At 36.7% G+C, this 23,512-nt stretch overlaps 1 protein-coding gene across 3 annotated transcripts in view; it reads right to left on the bottom strand.

Annotated features, from left to right (window-relative positions):
* The window catches only part of MARCH1 (membrane associated ring-CH-type finger 1), a 1,103,404-nt gene that overhangs the window by 649,517 nt on the left and 430,375 nt on the right, over positions 1 to 23,512 (bottom strand). The gene's annotated exons all lie outside the window — the stretch shown is intronic.

Genomic DNA, 23,512 nt, shown 5'->3' with positions numbered 1-23,512 from the left:
TGTGGAAAATTCTTAGATAGGAATACCAGACCACCTTACCTGTCTCCTGAGAAACCTATATGTGGTTCAAGAAGCAATAGTTAGAACCAGACATGAAACAATGGACTGGTTCAAAATTGCAAAAGGAGTACGCCAAGGGTGTATATTGTCGCCCTGCTTATTTAACTTCTATGCAGAGTACATCATGTGAAATGCCAGGCTGTATAAATGATTAGATGGAATAAAGTTTGACAGGAGAAATATCAACAACCTCAGATATGAAGATGATACCACTCTAATGATGGAATGTGAAGAGGAACTAAAGCGCCTCTTCATGACAGTGAAAGAGGAGAGTGAAAAAGCTGGCTTAAAACTCAGCACTCAAAAAACTAAGACCTTGGCATTTGGTCCCATCATTTCATGACAAATAGATGAGTGACAAATAGTGACATATTATTTTCTTGGGCTACAAAATCCTGTGGACAGTGATTGTAGCCACAAAATTATAAGACTTTTGCTCTTCAAAAGAAAAGCTATGACAAACCTAGACAGCATATTAAAAAGCAGAGAGATCACTTTGCCTGGTAACAAAGCAATGGTTTTTCAAGTAGTCATGTAGGAATGTGAGAGTTGGACCGTAAAGAAAGCTGAGTGTTGAAGAATTGTGATGCTGGAGAAGATTCTTGAGAGTCCCTTTGACAGCAAGGAAATCAAACCAGTCAGTCCTAAAGGAAATCAATCCTAAAATGTTCATTGGAAGGACTAATGCTGAAGCTGAAGCTCCAATACTTTGACCACCTGATACGAAGAGCCAACTCATCAGAAAAGACTCCAATGCTGGGAAAGACTGAGGGAAAGAGGGGAAAGACTGAGGGAAGGAGGAGAAAGGGGTGGCAGAGGATGAGATGGTTGGATGTCATCACTGACTGAATGGACATGAGTTTGAGCAAACTCCAGAAATAGTGAAGGACAGATAAGCCTGATGTGCACTAATCCTTGGGGTTGCAGAGTCAGAAACAATATAGTGACTGAAGAACAACAAAATGAGGCAAAAGAGAATAGGGAGCGGGGGAGAGCAAAAGCAGATGAGACAATAAAACATACAGCAGGAGGAGAAACTATAATCTGAAAGTATTTGTACATATTTTAAATACAACTGAACATTCCAATTAAAAGATAGAGATTGTCAGACTATATAAATAGAAACCAAGCCTTATGTTCTCAAAAAAACAAACTACAATGTAAAGAAACACATACAAATGAGAATTCAAGGAGAGCACTATGATTAGTAATAAAGACATTTTATTATGTTAAAATGATTAATTCCATAGGAAGATACAAAAAAAAAAAAAAAACACTTCTAACAGATTTTAAATAAGGCAAAAATTGCTAGAACTTCTGGAGAAGTAGACAAATTGACAAGTATAGTCTGGGATTTCAATGCTCCTCTTTCTGTAACTGATGGTAGAAGAGGAAAAAAGATATTCTAGAGCAACACTGCTAGCCAGCTCTACTTAAGAACTGCAGAAAAGAAACTCTTCAAGTGTGCATAGAACATTCATAAAAATAATGACAGACCCTGGGCAACAAAAATACTTGATGAAAGAGGAGAATAATCAAATATATGTTTTCTGATCACCATGAAATAAAATTAGAAATCAGTAGTAAGGAAATCTAGAAAATCTCCAAATAATTAGAAATCAACTTGCATATTTAAATAGAGTCCATGAGCCAGAGGAGAAATCTCAAGGGCAAAATTTTATTTTTATTTTTAAATTAATTTCTATTGGAGTGTAGTTGCTTTACAATGTTGCATTAGTTTCTACTGTACAACAAAATGAATCAGTTACACATACACATACACATATATCCCCTCCATTATGGACTTCTTCCCCATTCGGGTCACCACAGTTCATTAAGTAGAGTTCCCTGTCAAGCACAATATTTTAAAATGGTGATACATTATGAGCAAATGAGGCTTATTCCAGGGAAGCCTGTTAGTTTAACAAATAAATAATAACAATACATAGCTCCATAGTAAAAACTAAACAAATAATAATGATTGACTCAATACAGAAAAAGGATTTAATAAAAATCAATACCTGTTGATAAAATTTTAGAATACGAGGAAGAAAAGGGAAGCTACTCCCTCACGTTGATAAAGAATATTTCTGAAAAGGCAAACACATTACATAATGATAAACAATCATACAAGCAAACCGAGAGCTTTTCTCTCTGTGATCAGAAACAAGACCAGATGATTATTCTCATAATTCATAGTCAATATTGTCTTTGTATTCAGAAAACAGGATCAAGCAGACAAGCCTTAGGAATCTCACAAAAAGCAGTTAGAACTAAGTGAATTAAGACAAATTACAGAATTGACAGTCCACATACCAAAAACCAATTGTATTTGTATAGACTGACCACAAAAAATGATAAAATGTAATTTTCAAATACCATTTACAACAGCATCTGAAAACAAGATTACTTAGGAATAAGTTAAAGTGTTTGCAAGAACTATACTATGAAAACTATATAACATTGCTGAGATAAAATAAAGATTTAAATAAATGGATATATTATATATATATATATTTAGGATATCAATATTCTATCAAATATACCGATACACCCATGGAGGATTGATTTTTCTACAACATGTCAGGTAAATTCAGCAAATAATTATATATCTTTTTAACAAATGATGTCATAATATCTATATGCACATTCGGAAATAAAGGCATATTGATCTTTAACTCACACTTTAGACAATATTTCATGCAAATTAAACAAAGATAAAAATGTAAGGGCTAAATCAAATTTATGCTTCTCTAAAAGGAAGCATAGGAGACAAATTTGAAATATTGTGCTAGGAAATTATTTTTTGCTTGGAGAAAGCCTTGAATATAAAAGAAAAACAGTTGATAAATTTCTTTCAAATAAACCCACCATGTGGGTTTATTTGAAGTAAAAAGGTAAGCTATATATGGAGTGGGAAAAAATATTATATAAAGTTTGCATATATTTTGTTATATATATAATGTAATAAGATATTTTATATAAATAATGCATAATAATATACATATTTTTATCCCATTGCACAACTTAGTTTTTCATTCATATTATGTATTATACTAGTTAAATTTAATTTCATATTTTAATATAAATAATTATAAACATCTATATTTATATTAGCATATCTGTATTAATACCTGAACCTTTGTCTATTTAGACATATTGTAATTTTCAAAAATGAAAAAAGTCTCTCATATTTCAATAATAGGAAGACAAACAACTAGATGCAAAATGTCAAGTTAGTAGAAAGGATGTTACTCCAATTAAAATATGCAATTGGTAAGTATATAAAACAGTGTTCAATATAATAAATAACCTGGAAAACCAAATTAAATCATAATTAGATACTGTAATATACTCATTAAAGGGACTCAAATTAAATAATTATTATACATATGTTTATTATTATTTATTTGCAATTGTATAATTGATGTAATTTCTTGGTAAACTGAAGCTCTGCATTTTACAGTTACTTTTGCTTACCATGATAATGCATACAAAATGCAGATATTTTATAAATAAGAAGAGATTTATCAAAGAATACCATTGTGGTTTTCAAGGCATAACACTTTTAATATAACAGGGTGCTCTTGGATGTCATATAAGTTAAACTACAAAATCCTTTTACTGTGTTTGTTCCCCTAAGTTTTACTTCAAAACCTTTAGTCATGAGATAAGTTAACATATTGGTCTTTCTGAAATAGCCTAAGTACTTTTAATTGGCACTTTAAAATTGTGCATTTTTTCTTGCTGACCTCTGTTCTCTCTTCTGTGCCCTGCCCCTCTCTGTTTTTCATCCTAAAATGCACCATAGATTGCATCAGTGGGACTGCTTTGTCCTCTGACCTTGGCTGGATTGGTAAGGGTAGGGCACTAGGAGGTAGTGGAGGGTAGGAGGAGAGCAGTGAGGCCAAGGTACGTTTTCTTCTCTCTCTTTCCTCTCGGTGTCATGGCATTTCTTTCTTTTTATATATATATATATTTTATGTTATTTTTTAACTTTACAAAATTGTATTCATTTTGCCATGTATCAACATGAATCTGCCAGAGGTATACACCTGTTCCCCATCCTGAACCCTCCTCCCTTCTCCCTCCCCTTACCATCCCTCTGGGTCATCCCAGTGCACCAGCCCCAAGCATCCAGTATTGTGCATCAAACCTGGACTGCTGACTTGTTTCATATATGATATTATACATGTTTCAATGCCATTCTCCCAAATCATCCCACCCTCTCCCTCTCCCACTAGTCCAAAAGACTGTTCTATACATCAGTGTCTCTTTTGCTGTCTCATATACAGGGTTATTGTTACCATCTTTCTAAATTCGATATATATACATTAGTATACTGTATTGGTGTTTTTCTTTCTGGCTTACTTCACTCTGTATAATAGGCTCTAGTTTCATCCACCTCAGTGGAACTGATTCAATGAATACAGTAAAGTTGCAGGATATAAAATCAACACACAGAAACCCCTTGCATTTCTATACACTAATAATAAGAAAATAGAAAGAGAAATTAAGGAAACAATTCCATTCACCATTGCAAAAAAAGAGTAAAATACTTAGGAATATATCTACCTAAATAAACTAAAGACCTATATATAGAAAACTATAAAACACTGGTGAAAGAAATCAAAGAGGACACTAACAGATGGAGAAATATACCATGTTCGTGGATTGGAAGAATCAATATAGTGAAAATGAGCATACTACCCAAAGCAATTTACAGATTCAATGCAATCCCTATTAAGCTACCAATAGCATTTCTAACCTTAGTTGCTCTCATCTGCAGTGAGAACACATGCTGAGCACCGTGCAGGCCAGGTCTTTTCAGATGCACTATGCTTTCTCGACTGTCACCTTCAGGATTCCCACCACAAGTACCCACTGCCTGCCTCAGCATCGCTTGTTGGTTCACTAAGCTCTGTCTTCTTTAAATTATTTTTATTAAAATTATTTTGAACATGCCCTGTTTTCTGTCACAACCCTAACTGTCAATAGTATTATGAGCAGGATTCTGCATTGGGTTTGCTCTCCTATATATGAGGAGACATATGACATATGACAAAGTGACATCAACTTTTCACTGGAATGCCACATAATGAACAACTGATTGAGGGCAAATTGCTGAGTTATCAATTGCCTTTGGCACTTAATGGCTCTGGCAAAAAAAAGTTATTGCAAAGATTATGGGATGGGATGATTCCTTCTGACTATTCTGAAGAATATAAATATTTGTTTAAAAAAAAACAAAACTGAACTCCTAATTTATGTCACAGGTGGCTACCCAGAAAATCTTAATAGCAGCCTTAAATAGTCTCTTATTTGTAGAAGCATAGGGCAGTCAGCGTCTAACTGCAGGATTGCAGTTACAATGTTGCTGTACCATGAAATGCATGACTTGCCAAATCATTTAGACCCAAGGAAATAAAATGTGTTGGGAGGAATGGAGCCATGACATTGGGCAAAAGAAGACAAAGCTTAAATTTGGAATGTAAAAGTCCTCCTGCAATGTTGTCGATGGAAGCAGCTCTGTTCCTTCAGTTCAGAGAATGAATCTTCCTTGCAAGGAAATGTTTCAGTGACTCCATTTGGGTGGTTGCCTCAAAATAATATGCAGATAATTTTCAATATCTATCTTCATCACCTCTCATTGCCTTTGGTCTCATAATGAGATTTATATCTGAATATTAACCAGAGGGGGGAAAATGCACAGTCCTTTCCAAAAGGAGAAACTGTTGCAATATCTTTGATAATTTCATTTGTCAAGAGCTAAGGGAGAGTGTTGGGAAATATTCTAAGAATACTATATGAAAGAACAGAAATTGTGACATTGAATTGAGCCAAAGTTATAAATAGGAGAGTATTCACCAAGGATTCTGAATAAAATATGAAATAAAGCACCTGTGTGTTCTGGGTACACATTTGAATCAAATTACCACTGGGGTTTCACAGACCCGTTAACCACACCCTAGACCTGAGTCAGTTTACAGACATGCAATATACTAACTTGGAGGGAGGTCTGGTTATTTTGGAAAAAAATATAATAGGGCAATAAGTATACACTGTAAATCTTCCCCAAGCTTTCTCCAGAGGGAATTTTGACCATTTATCATGGTGAAAAATTATGGGAAAAAGCTATATACCTCAGCCTTCTGTACAATCTAAAATCCAGGTAGGATTGTCTGATGGGTGATTGGGCTCACCCTGAAAAGATATGGTGACTATGGGATTTCGTATTTTTTCTGAGGTGGGAATGCATTTTTCTGAAAGTAATCAAAGGACAAAAGCAGAAGCTGACTGGTAAAGAGGGTGGAATCTTAGGGACTTTTTCTCTAATCTACTGTTCTCTGTTTGTAGCCTGATGTTTACAGGGTGGCTTCTGTAAACTATGCCATTAAGATCCTCCACCTTCTGGATTCTACTTGGGAAGCTAAAGTAGTATAATTGTTGCCGTACAACAATTCCCAATCATCCCTGCCCATTCTTTGAGCTATTTTGTCATGCATTTTACTTTACACATGCCACAGACATACAATATACTGCCACTATTTTTTCTTCAGTTAAATCCTGTTGACTGTACAATGAGTTTCTTACTAGGAAATTGACTATTGCTGTGTTCAAGTCCTCCTTTTTCTCTAAGACTACTTGCATTGGAGAAGGAAATGGCAACCCACTCCAGTGTTCTTGCCTGGAGAATCCCAGGGAAGGGGGAGCCTAGTCGGCTGCCATCTATGGGGTCCCACAGAGTCGGACACGACTGAAGTGACTTAGCAGCAGCAGCAGCAGCAGCACAATGTCAGATACGTTACCTATTGGCCACATGTAGCTAGTTAAACAGAACTGAAATTTACTTTCTCAGTTAGACTAGCCACATTTCAAGTCTTCAAGTGACACATGTTGCTAATGATCACCTGGTTGTACACTGAGGAATAGAAAAATTCCATTTGTCTCAGGAAGTGCTGCTGAGCCGTACCTCTGTACAAAAGTTTGTGGTCACAGATTGTTAGGCACATTAAGCTTTATTGAATCTCATCTTTGAATTGATTTGTAGTAACTTCATTTAGTGATAAATTCGAGGTTGCTTGAATATGATACTAAGAGTAATTTTTTAGTTTATTCCAGGATTTGTAGATAGGAGAAATTCACATTGCAGTCATAAGAAAAATGCCATAGTTTAAAATGCTGTTTTAGGGATCTCTCTAGAAGTCCAGTGGAGAAGGAAATAGCAACCCAGTCCAGTATTCTTGCCTGGAGAATCCCAGGGACGGCGGAGCCTGGTGGGCTGCCGTCTATGGGGTCGCACAGAGAGAGTCGGACACGACTGAAGCGACTTAGCATAACATAGCATAGAAGTCCAGTGGTTAAGACTCCACACTTCCACTTCAGGGAGCCCAGAGACCCAGGTTCGATCCTTAGTCTGGGAATTAAGCTGTAAACTACAGAAAATCAGAAAAAGAAAAGTATATAATTTAAAACACTGTTTTTAAATCCAAAGAGACTTCTTACAATACTTTATAATGAATATGAGTTCTTTTTAACAAATTATATTTTTAAACATTGTGTTCTTTTGAGCAAATTTTCAAAAAAGTGCCTTTTTTTCCCCCCCTGGGTTCTACCTTTCATGGGGGTTTTATAAGTGATGAATTAACAATAATGAATAAAAAAAATACTTGGAAAAGGGAAAGCCATTGGAAGACAACTACATTTTGAAAAGAAATGTATTATTATACAAGACAATATCTGTTACTGTTTCCTCTATTTATAAATAATATTTCTCAATACTTTAAATCATCTTTTATAAAAGGTCCATTTTGAATTTAGATTTGAAAAGAATATATTTTAATATAATAACAGATGGAAATAGCCCTTCAAAGACTGATTTTTGAGAATGTAGTTTTATGTTTAAAAGTTTTAGAGCAGAATATAATCCACATTTTCTATTTTTTTTATAACCTCCAAGTGCCGTAAAGGCATATTTAATATTCTTTCTGAGAAGACTTTATTCTTATCATAAACTCTCTGTTAGTGAGCTCTATGACAACCTAGTAAAATAATCTGCCATCTATTTCTGCATCCTCTTTAAGATCAAACTACCTGTTTATAGACACTAATGACTCACCTTTACAAAAAAGATTCAGCCTAATCATAAATGACATGCCTGAGTGCCATCATTTTTTAATTACAATTCAACAACTTTGGGGGATGTTTACTGGGTATCCAGAATGCACCATGGAGCATGCAAGAAAACTTGAGGAAATAGCACTGTTAAGGAGTTCACACTTACAGAACAGGCTCTATTAAGTTAATACAGTATCATACATAAATCTGTGTGGATAATAACTGCAACATAATTTTCAGCATGAATGAATCAGTATATTATAAGAGGGAATTTTTGCTGAGAAAGTGAGATCAGAGTGTGAATTAAAAATGTTAAGAGTATAATGTAGAAAAAAAAATGTTAAGAGAATGCAAGTGGATAGAAAGGAAGGGGATGGTAAAAGAAAATAAGTGCAAATATTTGAGAACACTGTTGTATACTTCATTCCACAAGAATATATATATATATATATATATATATATATATGTATATATATGGGAAAGACAAACAACCTGCCAGGAAAATCTGTCTGAGATTCTCATGGGAAGTTGAAGGGGAATAAACGATGGAATCCAGGGTGGGATATAAAGAATTCTCATAGTTTGTAGCAAAATCCCTAACTTAATGCTTAATGCTTAGTGTTTATGAAATGAAAAATAGATGATTTTATACATATGTAAAGTTAAAAAGCTATAAATAGAAAATGAATCATGAGAATCTCACTTAAAATATTAGAGTGGGGTGGATAGAAATGACGGGGAGGACATAAAACACAAGCTGCGTTTCATCTGTCCTTCTGTGGGTCAAGGACATTTGCAAGAATTAAAATGTAAGTAACAGAGACCGATGAATGCAGGCACCAAGAAAAGTAAAAGCAAGAATGGTTTACAGTGATTGGCTTGGTGCAAGAGACCGGAGTGGAATATTACTACTTTAGAAGGTGTGCATGCATTATGTTAACTAACTTTTCAATATATGTAAATATAGTTCCTGAAAATAAGTGTATTATACTTAAAAAGTATTAAAATTCTGAGATATTTTATTAAAAGTCTCTCTCTCTCTCTCCATATATATATATATATATATATATATATATATATATATATATATATGTATATATTATATATGGGCTTCCTTGATAACTCAGTAAAGAATCCACCTTCAATGCAGAAGACCCTAGTTCTTTTCTGGGTTGGGAAGATCCACTGGAGAAGGGATAGGCTACCCACTCCAGTATTCTTGGGCTTCTCTTGTGGCTCAGCTGGAAAAGAATCCGCCTGCAATGCAGGAGACCAGGGTTCCATCCCTGGGTTGGGAAGATCCCCTGAAGAAGGGAAAGGCCAACCACTCCAGTATTCTGGCCTGAAGAATTCCATGGACTGCATGGACCATGGGGTAGCAAATACACACACACACATACACACACACACACACACACACACACATATGTATTATATATATTAATATATATGTATTATATATATATTCTTGTTCAGATTCCTTTCACCCTTAGGTCATTACAAAATATTAAGTAGTTTCTTATGCTGTGTAGTAAGTCCTTGTTGGTATCTATTTTACATATAGTATGTATATATTAATCGCAAAATACTACTTTATTCTTCTGCCCCCTTTCTCCTTTTGTAACCATACATTTGGTTTCTATGAATCTGGGTCTGTTTTTGTTTTGTAGATAAGTTTATTTGTATCACACATATATCAGATATAATAGACTTTATTTTTTATTTTTTTAATTAATTTTATTTTATTTTTAAACTTTACATAATTGTATTAGTTTTGCCAATATCAAAATGAATCCACCACAGGTATACATGTGTTCCCCATCCTGAACCCTCCTCCCTCCTCCCTCCCCATACCATCCCTCTGGGTCGTCCCAGTGCACCAGCCCCAAGCATCCAGTATCGTGCATTGAACCTGGACTGGCATCTCGTTTCATACATGATATTTTACATGTTTCAATGCCATTCTCCCAAATCTTCCCACCCTCTCCCTCTCCCACAGAGTCCATAAGACTGTTCTATACATCAGTGTCTCTTTTGCTGTCTCGTATACAGGGTTATCGTTACCATCTTTCTAAATTCATCAACCACTTGTAAAAGAATGAAACTAGAACACTTTCTAACACCATATACAAAAATAAACTCAAAATGGATTAAAGATCTCAACGTAAGACCAGAAACAATAAAACTCCTAGAGGAGAACATAGGCAAAACACTCTCTGACATACATCACAGCAGGATCCTCTATGACCCACGTCCCAGAATATTGGAAATAAAAGCAAAAATAAACAAATGGGACCTAATTAAACTTAAAAGCTTCTGCACATCAAAGGAAACTATTAGCAAGGTGAAAAGACAGCCTTCAGAATGGGAGAAAATAATAGCAAATGAAGCAACCGACAAACAACTAATCTCAAAAATATACAAGCAACTCCTACAGCTCAACTCCAGAAAAATAAATGACCCAATCAAAAAATGGGCCAAAGATCTAAATAGACATTTCTCCAAAGAAGACATACAGATGGCTAACAAACACATGAAAAGATGCTCAATATCACTCATTATCAGAGAAATGCAAATCAAAACCACTATGAGGTACCATTTCACACCAGTCAGAATGGCTGCGATCCAAAAGTCTACAAATAATAAATGCTGGAGAGGGTGTGGAGAAAAGGGAACCCTCTTACACTGTTGGTGGGAATGCAAACTAGTACAGCCACTATGGAGAACAGTGTGGAGATTCCTTAAAAAACTGGAAATAGAACTGCCTTATGATCCAGCAATCCCACTGCTGGGCATACACACTGAGGAAACCAGAAGGGAAAGAGACACGTATAATAGACTTTAAAATAAAGATTGTTACAAGATACAACAAAGGATACTACATAATGATCAAGGGATCAATCCAAGAAGATATGACAATTGTAAATATATAGGTACACAACACAGTAGGACCTCAATATATAAGGCAAATCTTATTTACTTTAAAAAAGAAAAACTAGAATAGCCAGGACATGGAAGCAACCTAGATGTCCATCAGCAGATGAATGGATAAGAAAGCTGTGGTACATATACACAATGGAGTATTACTCAGCCATTAACAAGAATACAGTTGAATCAGTTCTAATGAGGTGGATGAAACTGGAACCTATTATACAGAATGAAGTAAGCCAGAAAGAAAAACACCAATATAGTATACTAATGCATATATATGGAATTTAGAAAGATGGTAACGATAACCCTGTATGCAAGACAGCAAAAGAAACACAGATGTATAGAACAGTCTTTTGAACTCTGTGGGTGAGGGAGAGGGTGGAATGATTTGGGAGAATGGCATTGAAACATGTATAATATCATATGTGAAACGAATCACCAGTCCAGGTTCGATGCATGATACAGGATGCTTGGGGCTGGTGCACTGGGATGACCCAGAGGGATGGTATGGGGAGCGAGGTGGGAGGGAGGTTCAGAATGGGGAACACATGTACACCCATGGCAGATTCATGTGGATGTATAGCAAAACCAATACAATATTGTAAAGTAATTAGCCTCCAATTAAAATAAATAAATTATAGTAAAAATAAATAAATAAAATAAAATATGTACAAGGAGGCACAATGATTCCTATGTTGCAAATATGCTGAAGGGGTCAAAAGCATACCTTTTAATCTCGCTTTATTTTTGCACTTTTCTTAATTTCTCTTGTTCATTTTGCATCCAGTTTTAACATATTAAAATATGATTCACTATTCATTGGCTTCATCAAAGAAAAATGACTTTCAGAAAACATTCAAAATATCAACTCCAGTAGAGAATCTCTTTGAAGCTAAAATATCTGCCCAAATTATTAATTCTTTTGGTGAGTACTTTGTGGCTTCACTTGTGTCTGACTCTTTTTGACACAATGGACTGTAGCCTGCCAGGTTCAGCTCTCCATGGTATTCTCCAGGCATGAATTCTGGAGCTGGCTGACATGCCTTCCTCCAGGGGATCTTCCTGACTCAGGGATCAAACCTCTGTCTCTTACATTGCAGGCAGATTCTTTACTGTTATTATGCAGATATTGTTAATGTCATGAAAATATTTATGAATACAACAATAGGATAATAGTAAACTTTTATTTGTCTGTGGTTACAATTTTGTTTTCTTTTGATGAGAGATACCCTCAGCAACTTTCAAGAATGTGACACTGTATTATTAGCTGTGGTCACCATGCTATGGGCTTCCTAGGTGGTGCATTTAGTAATACAAGAGACATGGGAGATGTGAGTTTGATCCCTGTGTTGGGAAGATGCCCTGGAAGAGGAAATAGCATAGTATTCTTGCCTGGAAGATTCCATAGGCAGAGGACCTGGTGGGCTGTAGTTCTTGGGCTTGCAAAGAGTTGGACCTGACTGAGCACATGCACAGCACACTATGCTATACCTTACATCCATATAAGTTATTTACTTTATATCAGACGTGTTTTTTGGTACCTTTGAATCCCTTTCACCCATTCTGCTCATCCCCCACCTCTGGCAACCACCAATATGCTCTCTACATTTTGTCTGAGCTTTTTTGTGTTTTTACATTCCACATATAAGTGAGATCATACAATATTTGTCTTTCTCTGACTTATTTCATTTAGCATAATGCCCTCAAGGTCCACCCATCTTGTTACAAATAGCAAGATTTTATTCATTTTATGGCTGAGTAAAATTCTATTGCCTGTACATATATTCATATCTTCTTTATCCATTCATCCATCAATGGACACTTACTTTACTTCCATATCCTGACTATTGTAAGTAATGTTGATATGGACAGAGGGATGCATATATCTTTCAAATTAGTGTTTTTGTTTTCTTTAGGTAATACTCAGAAGTGAAATTGCTGGATTAAATGGCAGTTTTATTTGTAGTTTTTTTAAATGGAAGTTTTATTTGTACTTTTTTTTTTTTTTAAGAATTTCCTTTTTTTTTTTTTTCCCACAGCATGAGTGCTTACCAAGTCACTTCAGTAGTGTCTGACTCTTTGCAACCCTATGGACAGTAGCCTACCGCATCCTTTGTCCTCTGTCCATGGTATTCTCCAAGCAAGAATACTGGAGTGGGTTGCCATGCCCTTTTCTAGGGGATCTTCCCAACCCAGGGTTAGAACCCACATCTATTGCATCTCCTTCATTGGCAGGCAGGTTTTAACACTAGAGCCCTGGGAAACCCATTTTCGACAGAGGCTGCATCAATTTATATTCCCACCAGGAGTGCACAAGAGTTCCATTTTCTTCACATTCTTTCCAATATTTGTTATTTGTCTTTTTGAAAATAGTAGTTTTAACAGGTGTGAGCTGATCCTCATTATGGTTTCAATCTGCAGTTTTTGAATGATATTGGATGATTAATGATGTTAATCACCTTTATTGAACCTTTTGTATGTACTACACACCATGCTAATATCCCTACTTGCATTTTAGTTAAAAAATTCTATAAAATCTTCACAAATATTCTATAAAATAGGCAATAATATTGCCTTATTTTACAAAAGAATAAACAAAATTTTAGAGTGTTCACATAATTTGCCTACAGTTCTAAGGTCAATTCAGTTCAGTTCAGTTCAGTCGCTCAGTCATGTCTGACTCTTTGCGACCCCATGAATCGCAGCACGTGAGGCCTCCCTGTCCATCACCAACTCCCGGAGTTCACGTCTAGTATTTCTTAAAACCAAGATACAAGCTCTAGCTGTCACCTGTGTATTTAATTTCTTTATTGATCACTGCTTTTCCAAGCTGCAAGTATCACGCTATTAAGAAATTAAAAATAGTCTTAATTTATTTTCCCTGGGCTTAAACTCTCCTGCCACAATTATAATTGCAGACACTAGCTGTCATAGCTGCTTTGATTGCATTTTTGCACAAATACTAGACAACTGTTTTTTTTTTTTTAAAGCAACAACTATATATATATTTTTTGTTTTGTATTGGAGTATAGCTGATTAACAATTTTGTGATAGTTTCAGTTGAACAGTGAAGAGACTCAGACAGACATATATTCATGTATCCCAAACTCCCCTCCCATCCAAGCTGCCACATAACATTGAGAAGAATTCCCTGTGCTACATGATAGGACCTTGAAGGTTATCCATATTAAATACAGCAGTGTTAAGTCCCTCTAGTAATCAATAAATTACAATAGCATTTTAAGTTTTATTTTCAAAATCTGCAGGCTTTTAAATAGTATATCCTGTGGGGTCAAAGATTCAGGGAAGTAGTACTTTGGCTATCAACTCCTTGTAGTAATTAGTTGATAAACATCCCCAGAGGGAAATTTAGTCTGAAATGTAAAAAAACAAACAAAAAAAAATAATTTCATTCTAAAATTCTGAACATTTTTTATTAGCTACAGTTGTTTATTGTAGTTTGATTATAAAATTGAAAAATCAGCATGCTAAACATCAATGAGTAGATCATTTAAAAATAATGCAATATTTAATGCATTTGTTCAATGCAAAAATTATGCAATTATTCAGTGTTGCAGTAATATCCAGTTATTAATGGTGAAATTGTATAAAAACATTTAATGACATGCCAGTGCCAAGGGAAAAGTGAATACCTCCAAGTTGGACTATAAACATGTTTCTTTTTCATATTTGCATAAGTTTTATAAATTGTACCCTAATGTCTACTAGGGTGGATGTCTACTAGAGGGTTCCCTAGTAGCTCAGACAGTAAAGCATCTGCCTACAATGCAGGAGACACAGGTTCAATCCCTGGGTCAGGAAGATACCATGGAGAAGGAAATGGCAAACCATTCCAGTATTCTTGCCTGGAGAATCCCATGAACAGAGGAGCCTGGTGGGCTACAGTTCATGGGATTGCAAAGAGTCAGACATGACTGAGCGACTAACATACACACCCTAAAGTCTAAGTACTTTTTGAAATAAAAATAAACAAAATATCCTAATAAGGGTTCCATGGAGAAATAGACTTAAGTAGATACCAAGTAATGTTTTAAAACCTTATGCAAAATTTCCATTCTCTGGGAATTTGAGTATTCTTCTGTGGATAAAGATAATAGCCTACATTGAATTCTCAAAGGCGAGTAATAACTCAAGTTTCAGAACTATTACTCTAGATACTACATATGAAGAATATTAAGTTGCATTTCTTTGATTATTATGGACAATGCTAAAACTCAAAATAAACTATTCATGCATAATAATCATCATTTACTAAGACAAATTTTTTAGGGTGTATAGTCACAAAGAAAATGTCAAAATATTTTTTATGGCTTTGGATTTCTTAAATATTTATTATAGTGTATTTTTAATTTACTTATATTCATTTATTACAGAGTGAAATGTATGATCATAGTATTCTTTAGTAAAAATAAAACCAGATTAAGAAATCTACTTAACAGAGATAAAATTTTAGCAAGCTGAAATAACTAAATGTGTGAGTTTGTGCATAGAATCAGGATTCAGGTATGTAGCAAGTTGTCATGAATTACAGTAAGCATAAGAAATATGTCATTCAGTAAAATCTAAAATATTATCTGTAAGATTTTTACTATTTTTCATTTAAAAGATGAATAGATGGAATATATATTATGATTACTTGATAATAACTTTATTACTTGAACTTTTACAATAACACATTTTTATTGTAAATATCATATACAACAAAAATTTCATTTAATAAAGTGGCATAGACTAATATTTCACTAAGAAAATAACATTTCCCTCTACAAAGATTTTTTTTCCTTCTCAAATTGACGCTATTTATCATTATTAATTCAACTTTATAAACAAAGATAAAAGAGTACAGGGAAGTTACATCAGTCAGTCAGTTCAGTCGCTCAGTCGGGTGCAACTCATTGAGACCCCATGAACCACAGCAGTCCAGGCCTCCCTGTCTATCACCAACTGCTGGAGTCTATACAAACTCATGCCCATTGAATTGGTGATGCCATCAAACTATCTCATCCTCTGTCGTCCCCTTCTCCTCCTGCCCTCAATATTTCCCAGCATCAGGGTCTTTTCAAATAGTTTAGCTATTCGCATCAGGTGGCCGACTGTTGGAGTTTCAGTTTCAACATCAGTTCTTCCAATGAACACCCAGGACTGATCTCCTTTAGGATGGACTGGTTGGATTTCCTTGCAGTCCAAGGGACTCTCAAGAGTCTTCTCCAACACCACAGTTAAAAAACATCAAGTTTTTCGTGCTCAGCTTTCTTTATAGCCCAACTCTCACATCCATACATGACTCCTGGAAAAACCAAAGCTTTGACTAGACAGACCTTTGTTGACAAAGTAATGTCTCTGCTTTGTAATATGCTGTCTAGGCTGGTCATAACATTCCTCCCAAGGAGTAAGCATGTTTTAATTTCATGGCTTCAATCACTGTCTGCAGTGATTTTCAGTTCAGTCGCTCAGTCATGTCCTAATCTTTGCGACCCCATGAATCGTAGCACGCCAGGCCTCCCAGTCGATCACCAACTCCGAGAGATCACTCAAACTCATGTCCATTGAATCGGTGATGCCATCCAGCCATCTCATCCTCTGTTGTCCCCTTCTCCTCCTGCCCCCAATCTCTCCCAGCATCAGGGTCTTTTCCAATGAGTCAACTCTTCCCGTGAGGTGGCCAAAGTATTGGCGTTTCAGCTTCAACATCATTCCTTCTAAAGAACACGCACGACTGATCTCCTTTAGGATGGCCTGGTTGGATCTCCTTGCAGTCCAAGTTACTCTCAAGAGTCTTCTCCAACACCACAGTTCAAAAGCATCAATTCTTTGGCGCTAAGCTTTCTTCACAGTCCAACTCTCACATCCACACATGACTGCTGGAAAAACCGTAGCCTTGACTAGCATGCCTTTGTTGGAAAACTAATGTCTCTTCTTTTGAATATACTACATAGGTTGGTCATAACTTTCCTTCCAAGGAGTAAGCGTCTTTTTTTGTGTGTTAATTTATTTTATTTTTTACCTTTACAATATTGTATTTGTTTTGCCATATATCAACATGAATCCGCCACAGGTATACACATGTTCCCCATCCTGAACCCTCCTCCCTCCTCCCTCCCCGTACCATCCCTCTGGGTCGACCCAGTGCACCAGCCCCAAGCAGCCAGTATCGTGCATCGAACCTGGACTGGCGACTCATTTCATATATGATATTATACATGTTTCAATGCCATTCTCCCAAATCATCCCACCCTCTCCCTCTCCCACAGAGTCCAAAAGACTGTTCTATACATCAGTGTCTCTTTTGCTGACTCATATACAGGGTTATTGTTACCATCTTTATAAATTCCATATATATGTGTTAGTATACTGTATTGGTGATATTCTTTCTGGCTTACTTCACTCTGTATAATAGGCTCCAGTTTCATCCACCTCATTAGAACTGATTCAAATGTATTCTTTTTAATGGCTGAGTAATACTCCATTGTGAATATGTACCACTGCTTTCTTATCCATTCATCTGCTGATGGACATCTAGGTTGCTTCCATGTCCTGGCTATTATAAACAGTGCTGTGATGAACATTGGGGTACACGTGTCTCTTTCCCTTCTGGTTTCCTCAGTGTGTATGCCCAGCAGTGGGATTGCTGGTTCATAAGGCAGTTCTATTTCCAGTTTTTTAAGCAATCTCCACACTGTTCTCCATAGTGGCTGTACTAGTTTGCATTCCCACAAACAGTGTAAGAAGGTTCCCTTTTCTCCACACCCTCTCCAGCATTTATTGCTTGTAGACTTTTGGATTGCAGCCATTCTGACTGGCATGAAATAGTACCTCATAGTGGTTTTGATTTGCATTTGATTGCTGCAATCACCATCTACAGTGATTTTGGAGCACCCCAAAATAAAATGTGACACTGTTTCCACTGTTTCCCCAGTTTCCCCATTTATTTCCCATGAAGTGACGGGACTAGAAGCCATGATCTTGGTCTTCTGAATGTTGAGCTTTAAGCCAACTTTTTCACTCTCCTCTTTCAATTCCATGAAGAGGCTTTTTAGTTCCTCTTCACTTTCTGCCATAAAGATGGTGTCATCTGCATATCTGAGGTTATTGATATTTCTCCTGGCAATCTTGATTCCAGCTGTGCTTCATCCGGCCAGAGTTTCTCATGATGTACTCTGCCTATAAGTTAAATAAGCAGGGTGACAATATACAGCCTTGATGTACTCCTTTCCTATTTGGAACCAGTTTGTTTTTCCATGTCCAGTTCTAACTGTTGCTTCCTGACCTGCATACAGGTTTCTAAAGAGGCAGGTCAGGGGGTCTGGTATTCCCATCTCTTTCAGAATTTTCCACAGTTTATTGTCATCCACAAAATCAAATGCTTTGGCATAGTTAACAAAGCAGAAATAGTTGATTTTCTGGAACTCTCTTGCCTTTTCCATGATCCAGCAGATGTTCGCAATTTGATCTCTGGTTCCTCTGCCTTTTCTAAAACCAGCTTGCACATCTGGAAGTTCACAGTTCATGTATTGCTGAAGCCTGGCTTGGAGAATTTTGAGCATTACTTTACTAGCTTGTGAGATGAGTGCAATTGTGTGGCAGTTTGAGCATTCTTTGACATTGCCTTTTTTTGGGATTAGAAGGAAAACTGGCCTTTTCCAGTCCTGTGGCCACTGCTGAGTTTTCCACATTTGCTGTCATATTTAGTGCAGCACTTTCACAGAATTATCTTCCAGGATTTCAAATAGCTCAATTGGAATTCCATCACCTGCACTAGCTTTGTTCATAGTGATGCTTTCTAAGGCCCACTTGACTTCACATTCCATGATGTCTGCCTCTAGGTGAGTGATTACTCCATCGTGATTATCTGGGTCATGAAGATCTTTTTTGTACAGTTCTTCTCTGTATTCTTGCCACCTCTTCTTAATGTCTTCTGCTTCTGTTAGGTCCATACCATTTCTGTCCTTTATCGAGCCCATCTTTGCACGAAATATTCCCTTGGTATCTCTAATTTTCTTGAAGAAATCTCTAGTCTTTCCCATTCTGTTGTTTTCCTCTATTTCTTTGCATTGATCGCTGAGGAAAGCATTCTTATCTCGCCTTGCTATTTTTTGGAACTCTGCATTCAGATGCTTACATATTTCCTTTTCTCCTTTGCTTTTCATTTCTCTTCTTTTCACAGCTATTTGTAAGGCCTCCCCAGACAGCCATTTTGCTTTTTTGCATTTCTTTTCCATGGGGATGGTCTTGATTCCTGTCTCCTGTACAATGTTATGAACCTCCATCCATAATTCATCAGGAACTCTATCAAATCTAGTCCCTTAAACCTATTTCTCACTTCCACTGTACAATCATAAGGGATTTGATTTAGGTCATACCTGAATGGTCTAGTGGTTTTCCCTACTTTCTTCAATTTAAGTCTGAATTTGTCAATAAGGAGTTTATGATCTGAGCCACAGTCAGCTCCTGGTCATGTTTTTGCTGACTTTATAGAGCTTCTCCATCTTTGGCTGCAAATAATATAATCAATCTGATTTCGGTGTTGACCATCTGGTAATCTCCATGTGTAAAGTCTTCTCTTGTGTTGTTGGAAGAGGGTGTTTGCTATGACCAGTAGGTTCTCTTGGCAAAACTATATTAGCCTTTGCCCTGCTTCAAACCGTATTCCAAGGCCAAATTTTCCTGTTACTTCAGGTGTCTCTTGACTTCCTACTTTTGCATTCCAGTCCCCTATGATGAAAAGGACATCTTTTTTTTGGTGTTAGTTCTAAAAGGTCTTGTAGTCTTCATAGAACCGTTCAACTTCAGCTTCTTCAGCATTACTGGTTGGGGCATAGGCTTGGATTACCATGGTATTGAATGGTTTGCCTTGGAAACGAACAGAGATCATTCTGTCGTTTTTGAGATTGCATCCAAGTACTGCATTTTGGACTCTTTTGTTGACCATGATGGCTACTCCATTTCTTCTGAGGGATTCCTGCCCACAGCAGTAGATATAATGGTCATCTGAGTTAAATTCACTCATTCCAGTGCATTTTAATTCGCTGATTCCTAGAATGTCAATGTTCACTCTTGCCATCTCCTGTTTGACCACTTCCAATTTGCCTTGATTCATGGACCTAACGTTCCAGGTTCCTATACAATATTACTCTTTACAGCATCAGACCTTGCTTCTATCACCAGTCACATCCACAGCTGAGTATTGTTTTTGCTTTGGCTCCATCCCTTCATTCTTTCTGGAGTTATTTCTCCACTGATCTCCAGTAGCATATTGGGCACCTACCGACCTGGGGAGTTCTTCTTTCAGTATTCTATCATTTTGTCTTTTCAAACTGTTCATTGGGTTCTCAAGGCAAGAATACTGAAGTGGTTTGCCATTCCCTTCTCCAGTGCACCACATTCTGTCGGACCTCTCCACCATGACCCTTCCATCTTGTGTGGCCCCACATGGCATGGCTTAGTTAGACAAGGCTGTGGTCCGTGTGATCAGACTAACTAGTTTTCTGTGATTATGGTTTCAGTGTGTCTGCCTTCTGATGCCCTCTCACAACACCTACCATCTTTCTTGGGTTTCTCTTACCTTGGACTTGGGGTATCTCTTCATGGCTATTCCAGCAGAGCACAGCTGCTGCTCCTTACTTTGTATGAGAGTATCTCCTCATAGCCACTCCTCTGGACCTTGAACGTGAAGTAGCTCCTCTCGGCCCTCCCGCACCTGCACAACCACTGCCACTTGGAGCACCCCCAAAATAAAGTCTTGCACTGTTTCCACTGTTTCCCCATATATTCACCATGAAGTGATGGGACCAGATGCCATGATTTTAGTTTTTTGGTTGTTGAGCTTTAAGCCAATTTTTTCACTGTCCTCTTTCACTTTCATCAAGAGGCTCTTTAGTTCTTCTTTGCTATCTGCCATATGGGTGTTGTCATCTACATATCTGAGGTTATTGATATTTCTCCTGGCAATCTTGACTCCATTTGTGCTTCTTCCAGCCCAGCGTTTCTCATGATGTGCTCTGCTTATAAGTTAAATAAGCAGGGTGACAATATACAGCCTTGACGTATTCCTTTTCCTATTTGGAACCAGTCTGTTGTTTCATGCCCAGTTCTAACTGTTGCTTCCTGATCTGCATGCAGGTTTCTCAAGAAGCAGGTCAGGTGGTCTGGTATCCCCATCTCCTTCAGAATTTCCCACAGTTTATTGTGATCCACACAAAGGCTTTGGCATAGTCAATAAAGCAGAAATAGATGTTTTTCTGGAACTCTCTTGCTTTTTGATGATCAAGCAGATGTTGGCAATTTGATCTCTGGTTCCTCTGCCTTTTCTAAAGCCAGCTTGAACATCTGGAAGTTCACGGTTCACATATTGCTGAAGCCTGGCTTGGAGAATTTTGAGCATAACTTTACTAGCGTGTGAGATGTGTGCAATTGTGTGGCAGTTTGAGCATTCTTTGGCATTGCCTTTCTTTGGGATTGGAATGAAAACTGACCTTTTCCAGTCCTGTGGCCACTGCTGAGTCTTCCAAATTTGCTGTCATATTGAGTGCAGCACTTTCACAGCATCATCTTTCAGGATTTGTAAGAGCTCAACTGGCATTCCATCACCTCCATTAGCTTTATTCTTAGTGATGCTTCCTATGGCCCACTTGTCTTCACAATCCAGGTTGGCTGGCTCTAGGTGAGTGTGATTGATCATACCGTCTTGATTATCTGGGTCATGAAGATCTTTTTCATACAGTTCTTCTTTGTATTCTTGCCACCTCTTTTTAATATCTTCTTCTTCTGTTAGGTCCATACAATTTCTGTCCTGTATAGTGCCCATATTTGCATGAAAAGTTCCCTTGGTATCTCTAATTTTCTTGAAGAGATCTCTAGTCTTTCCAGTTTTATTGTTTTCCTCTATTTCTTTGCATTGATCACTGAGAAAGGTTTTCTTATCTCTCCTTGCTATTCTTTGGAACTTTGCCTCAAATGCGTAAATCTTTCCTTTTCTCCTTTGCTTTTTGCTTCTTTTCTTTTCACATCTATTTGTACGGCCTTCTCAGACAGCCATTTTGCTTTTTGCAGTTCTTTTTCTTGGTCTTAATTCCTGTCTCCTGTACAATGTCACAGACTTCCATCCATAGTTTATCAGGTCCTCTGTCTATTAGATCTAGTCCCTTAAATCTATTTCTCACTTCCACTGTGAGAAATAGTCATAAGGGATTTGATTTATGTCATACCTGTTACATACCTTTTATTAAATCACTGAAACAACAGATAATAGAGCTGGGCTTCTCACATACAGGTCTCTTGTTTCCAAATCCAGAGAACCTAACAAATATATGGATTACAAATTGGTTTCCAGACATATCCTTCTAAATACCTGTGACATGTCACATTATTAACAAAATATCAAAGAGAAAATGCCACTTATATCCGTTCATTTTATGCATGTGAATGCATCTTTCTTTTTAAATTAACATTTTGACTAATAGAAGAGTACTTATATAAGGTTTTAATATAAAGTATTATTTGGACATATAACATTACTGTGTCTCATCCAAGTCTGAACTACCTTAGTAAAACCAGATATTTGAAAACTTCATCAAGGATTTTCTCAATGTGTATAGAAGCAGAAGGTGGGTGTTATTAGGGAGTGGCAGCTCATAGAAAATAAATGATTCATTAACAGATTGACAGCCATAACTGAAATTCATAGGTTTTCTGTAAATTTGTACATTTATTATCTTTTAAATAAACAAAATTTAAGAGCTCTGTGCATTTGCAGAAAAAAAGAAAAGAAAAGAAAAACAAAACAGCCACTACACGAATCCTAAATATGAACTGTGAATGCGAATTCTATGGAATACTTAAAGAAATTGACAACCTCACAACTTTCAGAAAGAAAATAACTACACATATCAATACTTTTCCATGAGAAGTATATAAAATTCCTTTTTTCTGCCTATCAATTAGAAAACTTTTAGGGAAGTAAAATATCTATGTAACCTAGTATTTCCATATAAATAACTCATTAGAGGTAAAAAGAAAAATACTGGCAAAACATATTAAATGTGTTTAATGAGAGTCCTAAAATCAAACTTCAGCTTCCCTGGTAGCTCAGCGGGTAGATAATCCACCTGAAATGCAGGAGACCTCTGTTTGATTCCTGGGTTGGGAAGATCTGGTGAAGATGTGATAGGCTACCCACTCCAGCATTCTTTGTCTCCCCTGATGGCTCATCTGTTAAAGAATACGCTTGCAATGTGAGAGACTTGCATTCAGTTTCTGTGTTGGGAAGATTCCCTGGAGAAAGGAACGGCTACACACTCCAGTATTCTGGCCTGGAGAATTCCGTGAACTGTACAGTCCATAGGGTCACCAAACAGTTGGATATGACTGAGTGATGTTCACTTTC

Source organism: Bos indicus x Bos taurus, chromosome 6, assembly GCF_003369695.1.
Source record: "Bos indicus x Bos taurus breed Angus x Brahman F1 hybrid chromosome 6, Bos_hybrid_MaternalHap_v2.0, whole genome shotgun sequence".
NCBI classification, from domain to species: domain Eukaryota; kingdom Metazoa; phylum Chordata; class Mammalia; order Artiodactyla; family Bovidae; genus Bos; species Bos indicus x Bos taurus.
This window is presented reverse-complemented; position numbering and strand designations above follow the sequence as displayed.